Source organism: Malus sylvestris, chromosome 9 (assembly GCF_916048215.2).
Source record: "Malus sylvestris chromosome 9, drMalSylv7.2, whole genome shotgun sequence".
Taxonomy (NCBI): domain Eukaryota; kingdom Viridiplantae; phylum Streptophyta; class Magnoliopsida; order Rosales; family Rosaceae; genus Malus; species Malus sylvestris.
Genome location: NC_062268.1, coordinates 8,262,479 through 8,271,091, shown reverse-complemented (window position 1 = coordinate 8,271,091; position 8,613 = coordinate 8,262,479). Strand labels below are relative to the sequence as shown.

The 8,613-nt window shown below is 40.2% G+C and overlaps 1 pseudogene; it reads left to right on the top strand.

The window, feature by feature from the left end:
- The first annotated feature begins 1,555 nt into the window (after positions 1 to 1,555).
- LOC126583365 (AP2/ERF and B3 domain-containing transcription repressor RAV2-like) lies at positions 1,556 to 3,703 on the top strand (annotated as a pseudogene).
- The last annotated feature ends 4,910 nt before the right edge of the window (positions 3,704 to 8,613 follow it).

Below are 8,613 nucleotides of genomic sequence, written 5' to 3'. Positions count from 1 at the left end.
GTTTAGTTTCGTAACTATAACACAAAAGGATTGTAAATAAAAGAGTGAGGGAGAAATACTGATAGTGTTGCTTTCAGTTATTTTCTTTCATAGTGTGTATTGTGATCACACAAAGTACTCTCCGTGACAAACCAAACAAACATAATAATTACATTTTTTGAAAGCATTACACAACTATTATTATCATACTATTCCCAAGTCTACCTTACTGTGGACATTCATTCATCCACCAATTTTACAACAGAATTTATAATTTTTACGCCCTAATCTATTCCTCAAGTCCCACAGGGCATTCTTCCACTAGCCATTTGAAAGATGAATCTCTACCTTGTGAATAAGCCATAGGGCATTCTTCCACTGGCCATTTGAAAGATGAATCTCTACCTTTTGGAGAGATTTTTTAGTGTGACTGGCACACGATGTGTTATTATACAAATTGTGAGATTTGTGTGTTAAAAAGTTAATAACTTAAAAAATAAAATTTTCTACCATTTACATAAAAAGAGGTGGTGTACCATCCGTGTTCCCGTCACAATAAAAAATTTCCCTACCTTTTGAATAAGGTGCCTAGCCCGTCTTATTTAATAATGCATTGTTATGTATAATTCTTTTTTCACATAATTACACACGATTATTCTAAGGAGGTGAGAAGAAGGAATTCTAATTTCTAGAAGCAGTCTTTTCTTTTTATTTCGTTTTAGATCGTATTAGGTATGCCATATATAACAGGAAAGTTTCAATAAAGAGTAACCTTAGGGAGATCAAATTTTTTAAACCAAATGATATGTCACCAATAAAATAAGCACGTTAATCGACACTTAATTAATAATATCTACAACCACATCATTTAGTTTGCAAAATTTAATTTAAAAATTTTGATCTCCCTAGCATTATCCTTCAGTAAAATAATGTAAAATTCTTTGTGAAACCATCCCACTTGCTAGTAGGTTTTACTATTAATAATAATACACCGTCTTACAACCAATATTTTTAACATCATACACTTCTATAAATTAGAACGGCGATTGGTCCTGCCTATCTTCAACATTTTGAACCAAATTTACAGAAAAAGACTCTGGTTCTAGTTCTCCACTTCTTGCGAATCCAAATACAAACCCTGTTTCATTTTCATCTTTGTAGGTCAGTTTGCGAGAATCTCAATTCTGAAGAAATAAGAACTAATCAAACTTTAGAGTGTGGAAATCCGACCGATTATTCGCATCATCTTCTTCCCACAGATCAAATTACCCTAGAAATAGAGTTTGATTATTAAAAAGTAATCTTATCTTCTGCCCAAGATAAGTTATCCAACCCAAAGCCAATGTGCAAATGCTAGAAAATTCTAGCAATCTATGTCAGTAATAGTAGCTGGAAAATTCCAGCTTTGTAAGTCGGTGGGAGTGTGTGCATGATTATACAGTGGAAAGTTATAGAAAAATTGTGAGGACATTATGCAAGCCAATGTCGGTGTGCATGCTAGAAAAGTTAGCTGATTGTAAACTTGTGTGGTTGAAATGCAAAGCCCAAAGGTGGTGGGCAGTAGTAAGTCGGCAAAGTATGCCTATAAATATAGGTATGTGTGTGTGTTGTGATGAAACAACCAAGAGAGCAAGTAGTGAGAAGTGAGAAGAAGCAACAAAGCTTCTAAGAGTGTTTGAGGGTTTCCTCTTGTACTAAGTTTGTGAGTGAATAAAAATCTTGTGTAATACTTTGAGTATTTTTGTCTTTCTCTTACCTATCAATTCCGCTGCATTACATTCTTCTTTGTGAGATAAACATCTCCAAAGTAGTGAAGTCTTTTTAAGCCCTAACATGATTCTCATTCTCTCTTCTTCCGATCTCAATACCCTAGCTAGAAAACCTTCACTGCATATTCTCCACTCATTTTACTCTATTTTTTTTATGTGCATTATCTAAATTCAGTAAGATTAATTAACTAATGGATTTGATGAGTTGCTGGAATAGAAGCACAAGGGACTACTCAACAGTGATTGGAGCAAAGGCTGCAAGTTCAAACAAGTTGCCTTCTTCTAGCTACAAAGGAGTAGTGCCCCAGTCAAATGGCAGATAGGGAGCTCAAATATACGAGGAGAGTCATCGTGTGTGGTTGGGAACCTTCGATGATGAAGAAGAAGCTGCTAAAACCTACAACATCGCTTCGTTAAAGTTCCGGGGTCTTGATGCCATCACAAATTTCAGTCGGAACCAAATGACACCCTACGAACGTGATGTCACTGAGGCTCTTTTCTTGGAGTCCCATTCCAAGGCTGAGATCGTTGACATGCTTCGAAAACATTCTTATGCCAACGAGCTGGAGATGTACAAGCATAAGTTGTACAATGGTGGTGCCCTAGGCCTTGATGCCGGCGGAAAGCGTATTAAGTGTCACCTTGATTTAATGGACACATGCAGTAGCGAGAGGGAGTTTCTTTTCGAGAAAGTGGCAACACCAAGCGATGTAGGGAGATTGAACTGCATGGTTATAACAAAACAGCATGCCGAGAAGCATTTTCAGGTTCAACTGAGTGTAGGGTTTGGTAGAGGGGTGTTGTTGAAATTTGAGGATGAGGTCGGTAAGGTGTGGAGGTTTGGGTATTGTTATTGGAGTAGTAGTCAGAGTTATGTGTTGAGCAAAGGGTGGATTCGCTTTGTGAAGGAGAAGAAGTTGAAAGCTGGTGATGTTGTGAGGCTTGAGAGATCAGTAAGGGAGGATAAGAAGCTGTTCATTGACTGTAGACCAAGAAACGTCGATGTGTCGGGGATCAGGGAGATGCATGGTTGGGTTGGACAATCTCACCATTCCATCATCTTGAACCGTCCCTAAAGGCTCACCAACCCAACAATGCATCTCCCTGATCCCCGACACATCGATGTTTCTTGGTCTACAGTCAATGAACAGCTTCTTATCCTCCTCTACTGATCTCTCAAGCCTCACAACATCACCAGCTTTAAGCTTCTTCTCCTTCACAAAGCGAATCCACCCTTTGCTCAACACATAACTCTGACTACTACTCCAATAACAATACCCAAACCTCCACACTTTACTGACCTCATCCTCAAATTTCAACAACACCCCTCTACCAAACCCTACACTCAGTGGAACCTGAAAATGCTTCTCGGCATGCTGTTTTGTTATGACTGTTTATACCATATTTAGGGCCTCGTATAAATACTCGAGGGACTTAAATGTAATTATGTAATACAGGAAAGGGCAAATATGTAATTAGGGGAGGAGCGTTTATTCTATAAAAGGGTCTCCTCACCCTCACAAACCCTAAGTCTCTCCTATCTAGAGCAAAGCTCTCACACTCTCAGAGCTCTCTCTCTCCCTCACTTCTTAGAGAAATATAATACAATCAGTGGGAACGTAGCCCAAACCTTGGGGTGAACCACAATACATTTTGTGTCATTTACATTACTTGCAGATTCATGGTCGGATTTACGTTGTTCCAAGACCTCCAGTTTTGTGCATCAATAGTAACCATGACTCTTCTCGTATATTTGAGCTCCCCATCTGCCATTTGACTGGGGCACTACTCCTTTGTAGCTAGAAGAAGGCAACTTGTTTGAACTTGCAGCCTTTGCTCCAATCACTGTTGAGTAGTCCCATGTGCTTCTATTCCAGCAACTCATCAAATCCATTAGTTAATTAATCTTACTGAATTTAGATAATGCACACAAAAAAATAGAGTAAAATGAGTGGAGAATATGCAGTGAAGGTTTTCTAGCTAGGGTATTGGGACCGGAAGAAGAGAGAATGAGAATCAAACTCTATTCTAGGGTAATTTGATCTGTGGGAAGAAGATGATGCGAATAACCGGTCGGACTTCCACACTCTAAAGTTTGATTAGTTCTTATTTCTTCAGAATTGAGATTCTCGCAAACTGACCTACAAAGATGAAAATGAAACAGGGTTCGTATTTGGATTCGCAAGAAGTGGAGAACTAGAACCAGAGTCTTTTTCTGTAAATTTGGTTCAAAATGTTGAAGATAGGCAGGACCAATCGCCGTTCTAATTTATACAAGTGTATGATGTTAAAAATATTGGTGGTAAGACGGTGTATTAATAGTAAAACCTACTTGAGCAAGTGGAATGGTTTCACAAAGAATTTTACATTATTTTACTGAAGGCTAATGCTAGAGAGATCAAAATCTTTAAATTAAATTTTGCAAACTAAATGATGTGGTTGTAGATGATTAGATTATTAATTAAGTGTCGATTAACGTGTTTGTTTCTTATTGGTGACATATCACTTGGTTTAAAAAATTTAGCTTCCCTAACGTTACTCTTTATTTTGCTAGATTTTGTTGAATTTTCTTCGATTTGGTCTTACAAAGCTACTACTAATTTGCTTATACTTGGTGGTATTAGAATATGTTTTAAACATTTTTTGTTCAGCTGGGAATGATATGAACATGTGTTCAATGCATTCGGTCTTGGAATGGTCTATTTGTATTTTTTTGTTCCTCTGGGTAAAGATTATATAGTAGTCTTCTAAGGCAATTATTGTTGTTATGTCCCTTTATGCAAACCTACCCACAAATAATCTAAGCTTAAATGTCAAAATGATTCACGTGTTATATTTGGCTAATTAATTCATCTATTTTTAATGTGGCCATTTTACTTCTCAAGTTTATTTCCATTAACCAAATTATTATAAACTTATTCATCAAATTAAAAAAATAAAATTTAATCTCCTCCCAACTCCACCACCTCCCTAAAGTTATTTTTTGTTATCTTTCATCCAGAACCGGAAGGGTCAAAGACGAGTACCCAATGTACTTTAAAACTTAAGAAAAGCATCAAATTAGACTTAGCACATCAAAACAGATCATTGAAACAGATAATTGATGAGCCGCCAGCGAAGGGTACCGGAAGGCTACGAGCTTGTTTTGGGTTGTCGTGGTGGGAACCGGATCCCTTCTTGAGCTTAGCAGGCTGAACCTCCTGAGCAAAAGATTCGAGTCATTGAAATTTGATTTAACGGCTACAAACATGGAGCCCCTCTAAAAGTTATAATAATTGCAGCCGTTGAATCAAATTTCAACGGCCCGTGTGATTTGCTCAGGAGGCTCAGCCTCCTAAGCTCAGAAGGGGATCATGTTCCGTCGTAGTGTGAAAAAAAAATGTTGTTTTTAAAAGCAAGGGTTTATGCTGTTTTGGACCAATAATTTTAAAAAATAATAATAATTTCATTTACCAAACGCAATTTTAACCTCAACTTTTTTTACAATGCTGTTTTTGAAAATATTTCAGCAATGTCAAACCAGCCCTAATTATAGTATTTACGGATTTTTTCCGTCTTTTATTGTAAACAAAATTGAATTTCCCTTATTTTCAAGTAGTGGATTGTTCGGGTAGTTATTGTGGAGGAAAAAATAATCAAAAAAATTATGAAGGCGACACGTGGACTTTTGAATGAAAGTGACAAAATTACCCTTGAGGCACACCAGAATTCTCACGTGCATGCAACGGATAATAACGGCTCAATCGAGGTCAAAGGTGATCAAAATGGTACTTATTCAAAACATTCTCATCACTCCTCATTAAATCCTCCCCACAAAGTAACTCTCAATTATTCTTTTCAAATTGGAATTAATTACCAAATTAATTGCAAGATATTATTTGACATAATATCATGCAATTAGAGCAAAAATTCCACCATAAGTGGCCGGTCCCTATTTCTGGCCACACCCATATATATAGCCTCACATTTCTCCAAAAACCTAAGTTCATTCTCTCCCAAAAATTCCCAAACACTTTTTCTCTCAAATTCTAACTTTGGCATCGAAGATTCTTCGGCCAAAGCCCTCCCCATTCATCATGGGCGCGTGAGGCTTTTGGCCTTAATCTTAGGTGTTATTATTTTGCAGGTGCATTTTCATTAAAGGAGAAGACGGCGGAAATTTGCATCCATAAATTGGTGCTTTCATTGAGAGTTTGATTCACACGCTCGAAGAAGACTCTCGCATTCAAGGTTTTCCATTTTTTGTTCATTCGTAGATTTTTCGTACGTTTTTATTCTTAGAATTTTTTGTTCTTTGAATAAACATAAAAGAAAAGTACAATGACAAGAAATTCGAAAACCACGACGAACGGAACTTCCTTCGTTCAAGGATTTGGACCACGACGATCTACGAGGCTTAACTCAGTAATGAGTGGAGCGGCACCACACCCACGGGGCACCACCGTGGCTATACCAACGGCAGCCACCACGACATCAGCCACCGTGGAAACTCAAGGCAAAGTTCGAGCCCAAGGTGGAAGCCTGGCCTTGTAGCCGTAAGCCCATGCCCATACCACCTTGCTACAATAAGCCCAGGCCCGCGAAGAGTCGACCTGAGCCGTGGCCCAGTGGGCTCCTGAGCCGTGCCAGGCCCATCACTCACATGCGGTACACACGAGGCAACCCATTCCCGTGACCTCCCAAGCAGCCCAAACCAGTCCAAGACCGGTTCAACCGTCCCAACTTCAGATTTCTGGGCCGACGATTGAACCGGGGGTATTTTCACCCCATTTCTCTAGAGATTTGACATATCCTAACTCAAATCTTGCGCTCAGAGTCCACTACGCTTCAACTACTCAATGAGACGCATACCGTCCAAGCTATTCCAACCCAAATGGCAAACAACACTTGTCCCAACAAGTCATAAAGTTGACAAGCGCCATCGCACAGCAAACAACCTTGGTGAATCATCTCTTGCAGCGTACCGAGATGCAATGTGCCCCAGACAAAATGTCCCGAAGTAGGACAAGGGCAGACGACGAACCTCTCTAGCAATGTAGCAGCCCCTCGATCAACCACAAACTAAGCGTTCATGTAGTATACACTCTCGACTGGGCCCCCGAGATAGCATTTACTCTCATCTTAGCGCGCGGATGAGCGTTCATTCTCAATTAAGCCCACAAACGAGCATGCATTCACGGTTGGGGCCACACTCCGATAATTAACATGAACAACCTTCTAGGCGAAGTGTTCATTTGCGACTAGGCCCGCAAAGAGAATCATCTACCTTACATCGGAGTAAGCAATACGACGGACAGAGAGAATCAGTCACTCAATTAGGCTCAAGTTTAACCGACGGCCCGCGAGAAGTTCGCCCGCCTGCTAAGAACGTACCACATACACCGCAGCCATGACATAGACGAGCCGAACACGTGGAATAACAACCTAGACTAGTAGGTCACGATAGAAGCCAGCCGAGAGCTCCGCTACCCCCAACAAAGGTAAATTCAGGAAAAAGTAGATAAGCTCATGACCGAGCAATTACACGATTTCCAACATAATAAGGTCACTGACATATTTCACATCTTTCAAATGAGATCGAGGTCACCAACATAAGTAGGTCACCCTTCACGAACGAGATCGAGCAGGTAGAGCCTCCATGTAAGTTCAGCATGCCACACTTGACATTTTTCAAATGAGATGAAGATCTGAAGAGACACCTTAAGCATTACTGAAGCACGATGGTCCTTTATCGAAACAACGATGCTCTCATGTGCAAGCTATTCGCCACCACTTTGCAAGGCGAGATGTAAGATTGGTTCCACACCCTATCACCATAATCCATCTGGAGTTTCAATGAACTTTCTTTGGTTTTCACCAAGAAGTATTCATCATACCGTTCGATCAAGAAGACGTCCGATCATTTGTTCAATGTTAAGAAGAACCCAAATGAGTCTATCAGCGACTATGTGAGGAGGTTCAAAGCAGAGAAGGCAAAGATAGTCGAATGCGATGACTAAATAGCTAATGCAGCATTCCAAAATAGACTCCAGCAGACCATCTACTGTTCGGAGAATTAATCATGAAAGAAGATCTAACTCTGGCAGAAAAACATGCACTTTGGGACGAGGTTCGACAAGCAGACAAGGCACCTGAGTAACCTCGAAGAGAATCGGCAGTAGCACAAAAGAATGGGGACGAAAAGTAGTACAATAATAAAAACATGTAGGAGGCCAAGCGTAGAGACCAACCCATGACCAAAGAAGGCCTGACACTTAAGAACTACTCTAAGTTCTCGATCCCGATCCATCAAATTTTCCACAACATCAAGAACGAACCAAGGTTTAAGCTGCAGAAACAAACAAAGGGAAATACTTCCAAGTTGGACCACACCAAGTACTGCGTTTTCCATCGAGATCTCGGTCACACAACCGACAACTGCTACACTTGGAAAAAAACTACCTAGAGAAGCCCGTGAAAGAAGGCAAGGTCGACAGATACTTAGACAAGCTAGCTGCGCTGCCTATAAGGAACGCAGACGCCGACGAAGAGTCGCCAACTAAGACAATTTGGATCAATGGCATCTCCGCCGAATCTAAGCACTTGAGGGCTACCAACAACTCTAAGAAGAAGAAAATATAGTAGGCTCTACTAGTCTCACAGGTCCAAGCAGTCAACACCCAACCTGGACCCATCGTTGGCTTCACCAAGCATGATGTTGAAGGCGTCAACTTCCCACACAATCACGCACTAGTGGTATCTGTCCAACTAGCCCATGCTATAGTCGACAGAATGATGGTTGATAACGGAAGTGCGGTCAACCTACTTCAGCTCTCAGGAATTCAGAAGATGGGCCTAGAAAGCACAATCATACACCAAGCAAAGG